Source organism: Pristiophorus japonicus, unplaced genomic scaffold, assembly GCF_044704955.1.
Source record: "Pristiophorus japonicus isolate sPriJap1 unplaced genomic scaffold, sPriJap1.hap1 HAP1_SCAFFOLD_182, whole genome shotgun sequence".
Taxonomy (NCBI): domain Eukaryota; kingdom Metazoa; phylum Chordata; class Chondrichthyes; family Pristiophoridae; genus Pristiophorus; species Pristiophorus japonicus.
In genome coordinates, this window is record NW_027251505.1 from 668,448 (window position 1) to 681,709 (window position 13,262).

A 13,262-nucleotide genomic window follows, 5' to 3' on the forward strand; every position below is an offset into this window, starting at 1 on the left:
TGTGCTGACGTGGATTGAAAATTAGTTGGCAGACAGGGAGCAAAGAGTAGGAGTAAATGGGTACTTTTCAGAATGGCAGGCAGTGACTAGTGGGGTAACACAAGGGCCCTAGCTGTTTACATTGTACATTAATGATTTAGACGAGGGGACTAAATGTAGTGTCTCCAAATTTGCAGATGACACTAAGTTAGGTAGCACTGTGAGCTGCGAAGAATATGTTATGAGGCTGCAGAGTGACGTGGATAGGTTAGGTGAGTGGGCAAATGCATGGCAGATGAAGTATAATGTTGATAAAGGTGAGGTTATCCACTTCGGTTGAAAAACAGAGAGACAGACTATTATCTGAATGGTGACAGATTAGGAAAAGGGGAGGTGCAACGAGACCTGGCTGCCATGGTACATCAGTCATTGAAGGTTGGCATGCAGGTACAGCAGGCGGTTAAGAAAGCAAATGGCATGTTTGCCATCATAGCGAGGGGATTTGATTAAAGGGGCAGGGAGGTGTTACTACAGTTGTACAGGGCCTTGGTGAGGCCACACATGGAGTATTGTGTACAGTTTTGGTCTCCTAACTTGAGGAAGGACGTTCTTGCTATTGAGCGAGTGCAGCGAAGGTTCACCAGACTGATTCCCAGGATGGCGGGACTGACATATCAAGAAAGACTGGATTCACTGGAGTTCAGACAAATGAGAGGGGATCTCATATAAACGTTTAAAATTCTAGCGGGTTTAGACAGGTTAGATGCAGGCAGAATGTTCCCAATGTTGGGGCAGTCCAGAACCAGGGCTCACAGTCTTAGGATAAGGGGTAAGCCATTTAGGTCCGTGATGAGGAGAAACCTCTTCACCCAGAGAGTGGTGAACCTGTGGAATTCTTTACCACAGGAAGTTGTTGAGGCCAATTCACTAAATATACTCAAAAAGGAGTTCGACGTAGTCCTTACTACTTGGGGGATCAAGGGGTATGGCGAGAAAGCAGGAATGGGGTACTGAAGTTGTATGTTCAACCATAAACTCATTGCATGGTGGTGCAGGCTCGAAGGGCCGAATGGCCTACTCCTGCACCTATTTTCTATGTTTCTACATTCCAATAAGATTATGGCTGATCATTCACCTCAGTACCCCTTTCCTACTTTCTCTTCATACCCCTTGAGCCCTTTAGCCATAAAGGCCACAGCTAATTCCATCTGGAATATATCAAATGAACTGGCATCAACAATTCTCTGCGGCAGAGAATTCCACAGGTTAACAACTCTCTGAGTGAAGAAGTTTCTCCTCATCTCGGTCCTAAATGGCTTACCCCTTATCCCTGAGACTCTGACCCCTGGTTGTGGACTTCCCCAACATCGGGCACATTCTTCCTGCCTCTAACCTGTCCAGTCCCGTCAGAATTTTATATGTTTCTTTGAGATCCCCTCTCATTCTTCTAAACTCCGGTGAATACAGGCCCAGTCAATCCAGTCTCTCCTCATATGTCAGTCCTGCCATCCAGGGAATCTGTCTAGTGAACCTTCGCTGCACTCTCTCAGTAGCAAGAACATCCTTCCTCAGATTAGGAGACCAAGACTGAACACAATATTCCAGGTGAGGCCTCACCAAGGCCCTGTACAACTGCAGTAAGACCTTCCTGCTCCAATACTCAAATCCCCCAGCTATGAAGGCCAACATGCCATTTGCCTTCTTCACCACCTGCTGTACCTGCATGCCAACTTTCAATGACAGATGTACCATGACACCCAGGTCTCGTTGCACCTTCCCTTTTCCTAATCTGCCAACATTCAGATAATAATCTGCCTTCACGTTTTTGCCACCAAATTGGAAAACATCACATTTATCCACATTATAGTGCATCTGCCATGTATTTGCCCACTCACCTAACCTTTCCAAGTCACTCTTCAGCCTCTTAGCATCCTCCTCACAGCTCACACCGTCACGCAGCTTAGAGTCACCTGCAAACTTGGAGATATAACACTCAATTTCTTCATCGAAATCATTGATATATATTGTAAATAGCTGAGGTCCCAGAACTGAGCCCTGCAGCACCCCACTAGTCACTTCCTGTCATTCTGAGAAGGACCCATTTATCCCGACTCTCTGCTACCTGTCTGCCAACCAGTTCTCTATCCATGTCAATACATTACCCCCAATACCATGTGCTTTAATTTTGCGCAATAATCTCTTGTGTGGGACCTTGTCAAAGGCCTTTTGAAAGTCCAAATACATTACATCCACTGGTTTTCCCTTGTCCACTCTCCTTGTTCCATCCTCAAAAAATTCTAGATGATTTGCCAAGCATGATTTCCCTTTCCTAAATCCATGCTCACTTGGACCGATTTTGTCACTGCTTTCCAAATGCTATGCTATTTCATCCATAATAATTGATTCCAGCATTTTCCCCACTACTGATGTCAGGCTAACCGGTCGGTAATTACCCGTTTTCTCTCTTCCTTCTTTTTTAAAAAGTGGTGTTATTTTAGCTACCCACCAGTCCATAGGAACTGATCCAGAGTCGATCGACTGTTAGAAAATGATCACCAATGCATCCACTATTTCGAGGGTTACTTCCTTAACTACTCTGGGATGCAGACTTTCTGGCCCTGGGATTTATCAGCCTTCAATCCCAACAATTTCCTGAACACAATTTCCTGACTAATAAAGATTTCCTTCAGTTCCTCCTTCTCGCTGGACCCTCGGTTCCTGAGTACATTAGGAAGGTTATTTGTGTCTTCCTTCGTGAAATCAGAACCAAAGTATCTGCTTAAATGGTCTGCCATTTCTTTGTTCTCCATTATAAATTCGCCTGATTCTGACTGCAAGTGACCGACGTTTGTCTTCACTAATCTTTTTCTCTTCACATATCTATAGAAGCTTTCGCAGTCAGTTTTTATGTTTCCAGCCAGCTTCCTCTCATACTCCATTTTCCCACTCCTTATTAAACCCTTTGTCCTCCTCTACTGAATTCTAAATTTCTTCCAGTCCTCAGGTTTGCTGCTTTTTCAGGCAAATTTTTAGGCCTCTTGCTTGCATTTAACACGATCGCTAATTTCCCTTATTAGCCACGGTTGAGCCACCTTCCCCGTTTTATTTTTTCTCGAGACAGGGATGTACAATTGTTGAAGTTCATCCATGTGATCTTTAAATGTTTGCCATTGCCTATCCAGCGTCAACCTTTTAAGTCTCATTTGCCAGTCTATTCTAGCCAATTCACATCTCATGCAATCGAAGTTATCTTTCCTTAACTTCTGCCCCCATTTTACTTATTTCTATCTCCCTGCATAGGTTCCCATCCCCCTGCCATATTAGTTTAACCCCTCCCCAACAGCACTAGCAAACATTCCCCTAGACATTGGTTCCGGTCCTGACCAGGTGCAGACCGCCCGATTTGTACTGGTCCTATCTCCCCCAGAACCGGTTCCAATATCCCAGGAATTTGAATCCCACCCTCCTGCACTACTCATCAAACCATATATTCATCTTAGCTATCCTGCATTTCCTATTCTGACTAGCTCGTGGCACTGGTAGCAATTCTGAGATTACTACCTTTTAATTTAATTCCTAGCTCCCTAAATTCAGCTTGTAGGACCTCATCCCGTTTTTCCCTATATCTTTGGTGCCTATATACACCACAACAGCTGGCTATTCACCCACCCGCTGCAGAATGCGCTGCAGCCGCTCCGAGACATCCTTGACCTTTGCACCAGGGAGGCAACATACCATTCTGGAGTCTCGATTGCAGCCGCAGAAACTTCTATCTATTTCCCTTACAATAGAATCCCCTATCACTATAGCTCTCCCACTCTTTTTCCTGCCCTCCTGTGCAGCAGAGCCACCCATGGTGCCATGGACTTGGCTGCTGCTGCCTTCCCCTGATGAGTCATCTCCCCCAACAGTACCCAAGGTGGTGTATCTGTTTTGCAGGGGGATGACGGCAGGGGACTCCTGCACTGTCTTCCTTCCACTGCTCTTCCTGATGTTTACCCATTCCCTCTCTGCCTGAGTAACCTTTACCTACAGTGTGTTCAATTCACGACATCCTCAGCATTGCGGATGAATCCGTGCGCAGCTCCAGTGCCGCAATGTGGCCTGTCAGGAGCTGCAGATGGATACACTTGCTGCACATGTAGTCATCAGGGACACTGGAAGCGTCCCTGACTTCCCACATAGCACAAGAGGAGCATGACATGTGTCCGAGCTCTCCTGCTATGACTTAACCATTAGATTTACTTAATTTGGCAACAATTCCAAAGTTTCTTTGCTGCTAAGAACAAGAAGAAATCAAAGAAACAGAAAACTACTCACCACTCAACCAGCCAATCACTTACCCTCTTGGCTGTGACGTCACCCTTTGAATACTTTTGACTTCTTTCTTACTTTTGACCCTGCACCAGCTGTAGCTCGCTGCTCGCTGCTCCTCCAGCCGCTGCTCCTCCGACTGCCGCCGATCCCCGGACTCCCGCTGGGCCTTTACAGGCCGCTGCTCACACCTCCTCCGTTCACTGCTCCTCCCACTTTTGGAAAAAAATAATTCAGTCAGGCAGAGTTTGCATGGATTTATGAAATGGAAGTCATGTTTGACAAATTTGCTGGAATTCTTTGAGGATGTAATGAACAGGGTGGATAAAGGGGAACCATTGGATGTGGTGTATTTGGACTTCCAGAAGACATTTTGACAAGGTACCACATAACAGATTACTGCACAAGATAAAAGTTCCCGGGTTTGGGGGTAATATATTAGCATGGAGATAGGATTGGCTAACGAACAGAAAACAGACAGTCGGAATAAATGGTTCATTCTCTGGTTGGCAATCAGTAACTATTGGGGTGCTGCAGGGATCAGTGCTGGGACACCAACTGTTTACAATCTATATTAACGGCTTGGATGATGGGTCCGAGTGTAACGTAGCCAAGTTTGCTGATGATACAAAGATGGGAGGAAAAGCAATGTGTGAGGAGGACACAAAAAATCTGCAAAAAGACATAGCCAGGTTAAGTGAGTGGGGAAAAATTTGGCAGATGGTGTATAACGTTGGAAAGTGCAAGGTTATGCATTTTGGCAGAAAAAAATCAAAGAACAAGTTATTAGTTAAAAGGAGAAAAATTACACAGTGCTGCAGTACAGCGGGACCTGGGGGTACTTGTGCATGAAACACAAAAGGTTAGTATGCAGGTACAGCAAGTGATCAGGAAGGCCAATGGAATTGCAAAGGGGATGGAGTATAAAACAAAGAAGTCTTGCTGCAGTTATACAGGGTATTGGTGAGGCCAGACCTGGAGCACTGCGTGCAGTTTTGGTTTCCATATTTAAGAAAGGATATAGATGCTTTGGAGGCAGTTCAGAGAAGGTTCACTAGGTTGATTCCGGAGATGAGGGGGCTAACTTATGAGAAAAGGTTGAGTAGGTTGTGCCTCTACTCATTGGAATTCAGAAGATTGAGAGGTGATCTTATGGAAACGTGTAAGATTATGAGGGGGCTTGACAAGGTGGATGCAGAGAGGATGTTTCTGCATACTAACCTTTTGTGTTTCATGGTCAAGGACCCCCAGGTCCCTCTGCACCGCAGCATTTCTTAATCTCTCCCCATTTAAATAATGATTTGCTTTTTTATGATTGCTACCACAGTGGACAACCTCATATATTAGGTACTATGGGCCGAGTGCCCTGTTTTTTTGCTGATTTGACGGTTGTATAAAAAGTTATTAAAATTTGACAGTTGCTCGGCAAACATATTTGTATTTCCTTCAGTGTACTCCTTACTCTTTAAGAGCTAGGTTTCCCCCAAGCAGTTTTGTCGGCTCACTGACCTCAAGCGCACCGACTTTGCGCGCTGGAAACGGCTCGGGGAAAAACTTGCCCCATCCTGGCCGCTGTGTACAGTCCCCGGAGTCCTGGCGTGGTGTCGATGGTGAAGTGGGGGGCGGAGCCAAATGCCTGCGCCGAAAACACTGCCGGCACCTTCGCGCATGGGCAGTAGGGAGAGAAAACTTGACACTCTGCCAATTTTAAACAGTGTCAAACCCGATGAAAAGCACAGCAGCTTCTCAGCTTCTCCGGTCGCTCGGCGGGCTCTCCCCCCGTCCCTCCCCGATAAAACGCAGAGCTCCAGCAGCTGCAACTTCTCCGGTCCACAAGCTCACACTTCTCCGGTGTGTCTTCCCTCCCCTATCCCAGGGATACAGGGACTCAGTGTAATGGAGCCAAGTTTGCTGATGGTACAAAGATGGGTGGGAAAGTAAATTGTGATACAGCAAAGAAAATCTCAATTCCGGAAGAACAATATGGAAAAGTACAGTAACCCCGACGTGATATAAACACGCAGCCTTCTGATCTGGAGTCAGACACACTACCGTTGCACCACAAGGTCTACAGTGCAGAGTGCCCATGTTTGTATACATGAAGGTTCCTGAAACACAGTTTCATTTACCCTGCATTGGTGCAATGAAAGGGCTTTAAAATCCCCGGCCACTCCCAGCGTGGGTCAGACAGCATCAGAAGCAGTGCCCACCTGTCACCCACCCTCTCACGCCCGCTTTCATCACCTGCTGCCCGCGGACTGCAGCAAATCCAGTTCATCATCATCATAGGCAGTCCCTCGAAGCGAGGATGACTTGCTTCCACGCCAAAAAAGGATGAGTTCACAGGTGTTTCAATGATGGACCTAATATTCCAGGTCCCGAACTGCATGTTGAAGGGTGGAAGATGCCTGTGCGTGGATTTTTTTAACGCGTGGTGGCCGTTGCAGCCCAGCCATCACACGGGCTTGACAGAGCGAGGTCTTGGTCCAGTGGCAAGTGTTATCCAAGACGACTGGAGACCAGCTCTGCTGCACGGACCCAGTGTCCACACATATCGCAGTGTGGGCTGGCCCGTGCTGCCCCTGGGCCCCTGGCCCTGAACTCACGCCGCCCCTGGGCCCCGATCACATACCTCCACAGTCTCTCGCTGCTCCTGCTGTCCCTGCCCACGCTCCAATCACTGACCTGGACTTTGATGACATCACTCTTCGCTGCCGTCGCCCTCCTGCACCAGCTCGCGCTGCACCTTGCCGTGGTACACCACCACGCTGCTCCCAGGCCGCCGCTCACCGCTCCTTTTATGGCCCCGACCTGCCGCTGGTGTTCTCACGCAGGTCGGGGCCTCCACGCTGCTCCCAGCAAATCCAGTTACACCCCGTGTCACCGCACAATTCTCAGCTGTGATTGTAAGCTGACTATATTTAAAGCTATCGCAGAGGCTGCAAGCAGTGTTACCTGGTAGTCTAGTGGTTCGGGTCTGATGCTCTCACTGCCGTGACCTGGGTTTGATTCCTGGTCAGGGAAAGCATTTTTACAGAGCAAATTGACAAAAATAATTCAAGTCTGTGAGAGACTGAATAATTGTTTCAATCATCATTAATCCATCCACATGTGTTGCACACTGAAGGAAATACAAATATGTTTGCTGAGCGACTGTCGAATTTTAATAACTTTTCACACAACCGGAGAATCAGAGGAAAAACACGATATTCGGCCTATAGTACCAACTATATAGCCCATAGTACAAGAGTAAGGAAGTCTTGCTACAATTGTACAGGGCCCTGGTGAGACCACACCTGGAGTACTGCGCACAGTTTTGGTCTACTTATCTGAGGAAGGATACACTTGCCTTGGAGGTGGTACAACAGAGCTTCACCAGACTGATTCCTGGGATGAGAGGACTGTCTTATGGTGAGAGATTGTGTAGAATATGCCGATACTCTCTGGAGTTCAGAAGAATGAGAGGTGATCTCATTGAACCGGACAATATTCTGAAAGGGATTGACAGGGTAAATTTTACGAAGCCTGGCTAGCCCAGTCGGTAGAGCATGAGACTCTTACTTGCAGGGTGGTGGGATCGTGCCCCAACATTGGGCGATTACTTTTCCTGAAACTTTTCTGTTGCTTTCAGAGGAAAACATCATTAATGAACCCATGATCTTCTTTTGCACAATGAAAAGAATGCGAACTGAGGGAGAGTTGATAATTTAATCAAATAATAAAAGCAGCGCCGGAGATAACTCGGCCATCCTTACTGTTCGATGCTAAAGTTGCAAGTTATTACTCTGGAACGTTTCAGACCGGGCGCTTGTTCAGTGTTGCTGGAAGGCCCAGTGACCGGGATACTCTCTCCCCCGGGGTTTTTCTGAGCCTGTGCTCGTTGCACGGGGAGCTTTTGCCTGGGTCCTAGGTAGCTTGCATCCCAGGGATGGACAATCACCCTCTGAGCTCTGTAACTGGGGAAAAGCGAATAATTAATGATTTGTTTGCGGGTTTCAAATGCAGCTTAGAGCTGCGGGTATAAACCGATCGTGCTGTTTCACAGAATGAAATAAATGTGAATAGATAGCTGAACCTTCAATAACTGAACTTCAATATTTCATGAAACTTTAATCCTTGAAGAAGTTTTATCCCCGATCTGATTTTACACAATCTGTATTTGAGGAGACTGGTTTTAAATGTGCATTTCTCATGCAACAATGTGTCCAAAACAGCTTTTATTCAATTTTATTGCAGACAAGTTTTTGCTTGAGAAATAACGTTTCTGCCCAGGCTTGAACCAGGAACTTTTCACGTGTGAGGGAAATGTGACAACCACGACACGACAGAAACTGTTGCTTAGCTCAGCGCCCAGAGACGAGTGTTCAGCAACAAGCTGAAATGCTCAAACCCTCTCTCTGCAAAAAGTTCCTTTCACAAACATTTCTCTGACCTGAACTGCACCAAACAACAATGTTCTCCTTTCAAAGTCATTAAACTCCCCAATTTCCACGTCTGCAATTTTAAGGACAAGGACTGAAAGCGCTTTGCGATCAGAAAATTGCAGAAAACCCCTGTGGTTAATGACAGGGCTTTTGATGGTTGATTTCCATACACACCTTGTGTTATGTATTTAACCCTTGGCCACTTGTATCACACCACCACCAGAGGGCCTACCTGTTGGAGTCCCAAGGGATCCCATGAGGTACCTGCACTCTGGAGTCTTACTACAGGAGCTAAGGTCACAATTACTCATTGTTCACAGTACTCAGTTTCATCCTTTATTATGAGCATATCAATTGACGACGAGACAATGAACAACCACGTGAAAATGCAAAGACCAGTTGGTATCCTGGAGAAGTTTTCAGAAGTGGAGGATTGCGAAGACTTCGTGGAGAGACTGGACCAATACTTCGTGGCCAACGAGCTGGAAGGGCACGTAAACGCTGCCAAATGAAGAGCGATCCTCCTTACCGTCTGTGGGGCAACAATCTATGGCCTCATGAAGAATCTTCTAGCTCTGGTGAAACCAACAACTAAATCCTTTGAAGAATTGTGTACGCTGGTCCGCGAGCATCTAAATCCTAAAGAAAGCGTTCTGATGGCGAGGTATCGGTTCTACACGTGCCAACGGTCGGAGGGCCAGGAAGTGGCGAGCTATGTCGTCGAATTAAGGCGCCTCGCAGGACATTGCAAATTTGACGGATTCCAAAACAAATGCTGAGAGACTTTTTGTGCTTGGCATTGGCCATGAGGTAATCCTTCGCAAACTGTTGAGTGTTGAAACTCAGAATCTGAGCAAAGCCACAACGATATGTCAGACAATTTCCACCATTAACTTTAAACCCAATAATGTAATTTATTTCTGGTGGACTGGATGGAGGAACATGATTCATGCAAAAAATTGTTATTACATGAAATGAATGTTCCTAAAAGTATTAGAGTGGGAACTCACTGGATAGCCGCACAGCTGGCAATGTTTGCAGAATATATTCGTGCAGCCAAAACGCACAATGACAACCTGGAATTGTGCGGCACCAAATAACAGTTTAATGCTTCGCTCCTGGGTGGGCTCGAACCACCAACTTTTTGGTTAATAACCAAACGGACTAACCGATTGCACCACAGAGACTAAATTAAATGTTCATTGCAAGACATCCCAAACCAGGATGTCAGTCAGTAAAAGCTTCAGATTGCTCCGACCGGTATGGAACTTGTCCACTCTCAGTTGTAGATTTCCCAAATAAATGGAGGGACATTCACTGTGGATGCAAGGAAGCAGTCTGGTCCCGCACACTGCAGACACTTCCATGTCACCGCCAACCAGCTCTCCCACAACCGGTGTGATCTACCTTCCAGCCTTCCGGTGCCTTGTCTGTGACGAAGTATTCCGATTGTCCCGAAGCCAGTCTTATGTTTTAATTCATTTTCATCTCCTGACTGCAGATATTCCTGTGATTAAACCCAAACAAAATGCTGACAGGCACAGTTGGATTCATCATATCTTTGCTTGGTGAAATTTCAAAGATTGAAAGCGACGCACATCAACCCCAAACCTCGTCACCTACTCGCTAACCGCTACATGCTGCTCCCGTGAGATGGAAGCCCAGTTGCTGTTTCAAGCTTGAATGCAGGTACAAGCAGAACTCATTCAAAGAAAGTCTAAGTCCCTGAGGCATCTGATTATTTGCACCGAATTCCTTCGCAATGAGTTGAGGTTCGTGTGGGGTGATTTGGTCACATCTTTCCCCACACTACAACACTTTAAACATAACTCAACGGCTGTAATGCGCTTTGGGGCGACATGAGTTCCAGAAAAGCACTGCAGAAATGTAAGTCCTTCTTTGCAAAAGTTCGATGCAATTTCAAAATTGGCGGCAGAACAATGGGCTCGGCCGGGATCTCTCGCAAATTTCAATTAACAAGCCAGAAACGAGAATCATACCCCTTGACCAACGAGCTAACTTTTTGACAAACCTGGAGATCAGGTGTAACTTTTATAAAAGCATTTTTTGTGTGTAGCTATTCTTGGCAGAAGGAGCACATGAGATCAAATCAGTGACTTTTCTTTTTCGACCTGTCTTCTGAAGCGCCGCACGGTCCCACTCCGACAGTCAATGAGCTGTTGGGACGTTAGTGTATTCAGGCTGTGGGTGACCACCCCGAGAGCAGCAGAGGGGTTTCTGCATTAGTTCTGGGTGGGGACAGTATTTCCCCTTCTCTCTTCCACTTGTCTCTATCCCTCTGCTTTGTTTTCTGTATTTATTCCCCGGCCTCATTTTATGTGTTTAAAAGGGAACAAAAGATGAAGTATGCGACACTCTGGAACAATTTCTCTCACTCAAATATATCTATTTAGTGAAATGAAATAAAGAGCAATTAAAGAATAAGGGAGAAGCCACTGTCACCCTTTTGACAGGAGAATAAACTCGCCCATGGCTGTTCATCCACAGCAAGTTTAAACATAATCTTCCTGCACGGGATCCTTCCGCGTGGAAAGCTAACGTGATAACGGCTCCAATGCGGAAACCGCTCTGACCAGAAGTACAGCAGAGGGCAGCTGACCTTCTGTGCTGATCGGGAATGTGTTGGCTCACCTTAAACAACTTCTGTCCCTCACTGACAGCTGTCAATCCTTCTCCTCCGCTGCCCTTTACACAAACATGTCACTGATCCCCACCCACCACCCCACATCCCCATCGTGTTATCTTCCATGTTAGCACAGTGGGGCCGCGGAGGCACCTACTCCCTCCCCGCAGTTAGTGAACTTCGTGTATTGTCCTGGTACTTTTTATGTATAGTTACAATGATGTTCTACTGGGGGCGCTGTGGTGCGAGACCCAAAAATACCTGCAAGACAGAGTATAAAAGGCTGCCCACCACACCTGAGAGGCACTCTGGATTAACACAATAAAAGACTAAGGTCACAGCAGTTACTATAACATCAGACTGTGTAGAGTCAGTGATTTGAGTGCTGCATACGCCACAGTAACCTTGTTACATGCTTCTCTAATTTCCTCTTTGATGCCGTCCCCCACATTACCATTACTGTTTGGATGCCAATAGACAACTCCCACCAATGTTTTAGAAAGATAGAAACATAGAAATTTACAGCGCAGAAGGAGGCCATTTTGGCCCATCGTGTCCACGCCGGCTGACAAAGAGCTGCATAGCCCTTGGTCAGCAGCCCTAAAGGTTACATGTAAACCTATGAATGATGACGGAAAGGCAAAGAGCACCCAGACCAACCAGTCCACCGCACACAACTGCGACACCCCTTACACTGAAACATTCTACACTCCATCCCAACCGGAGCCGTGTGATCTCCTGGGATAGGCAAAAACCAGATAAGAACCCAGGCCAATTTATGGAGAATAAATCTGTGAAAATTCCTCTCCGACCCATCCAGCCGATCAAAACTACTCCAGGAGATCACCCTGGCCGTATTCTATTCCACGCAGTACTTACCATTATACCTGTGCCGTCCAACAAAACGTCATCCCGTCTAATCCCATTACCAGCTCTAGGTCCGTAACCCTGCAGGTTACGACACTTTAAGTGCCCATCCTACTATCTCTTAAAAGTGATGAAGGTTTCTGGATCCACCACTCTTCCAGGCAGCAAGTTCCAGATCCACACAACCCTCTGCAGAAAGAAGCCCCCCGCCCATCTCAAATCCCCTCTAAACCTTCCACCAACCACCTTAAAACTATTCCCCCTCGTAATAGACCCCTCCACCAGTGGAAATAGGCCCTTACTATCCACTGTGTCCAGGCTCCTCAATATTTTGTACACCTCAATGAGGTCTCCTCTCAACCTTCTCTGTTCCAATGAGAAGAAACACAGCCTATCCAATCTGTCCTCATAATTAAGATTCGCCATTCTACGCAGCATCCTTGTAAATCTCCTGCATGCAGTACTCCAGCTGTGGCCAAAACAAAGTATTATAGAATTGAAGCATAACCTCCCTGCTTTTATATTCTATGACTTGGCCAGAAAAAGGCAAACATTTTGTATCAATCTTTACGGTAGAGGACACGAACAATATTCCAACAGTGGAAAGTCAAGGAGCTATAGGGGGGAGGAACGTAACACAATCACAATCACTAAGGAGGTGGTACTCAGTAAGATAATGGGACTAAAGGCAGACAAATCCCCTGGACCTGATGAATTGCATCCGAGGGTCTTAAGAGAATTAGCGACAGGGTTTGTGGATGCATTGGTTGTAATTTACCAAAATTCCCTGGATTTTGGGGATGTCTCAACAGATTGGAAAACTGCAAATGTAACGCCCCTATTAAAAAATGAGGCAGACAAAAAGCAGGAGAGTATAGACGAGTTAGCCTAATATCTATGGTTGGGAAAATGTTGGAGTCCATTATTAAAGAAGCAATAACAGGACATTTGGAAAAGCAAAATTCGGTCAGGCAGAGTCAGCATGGATTTGTGAAGGGCAAGTCATGATTGACAAATTTGCTGGAGTTCTTTGA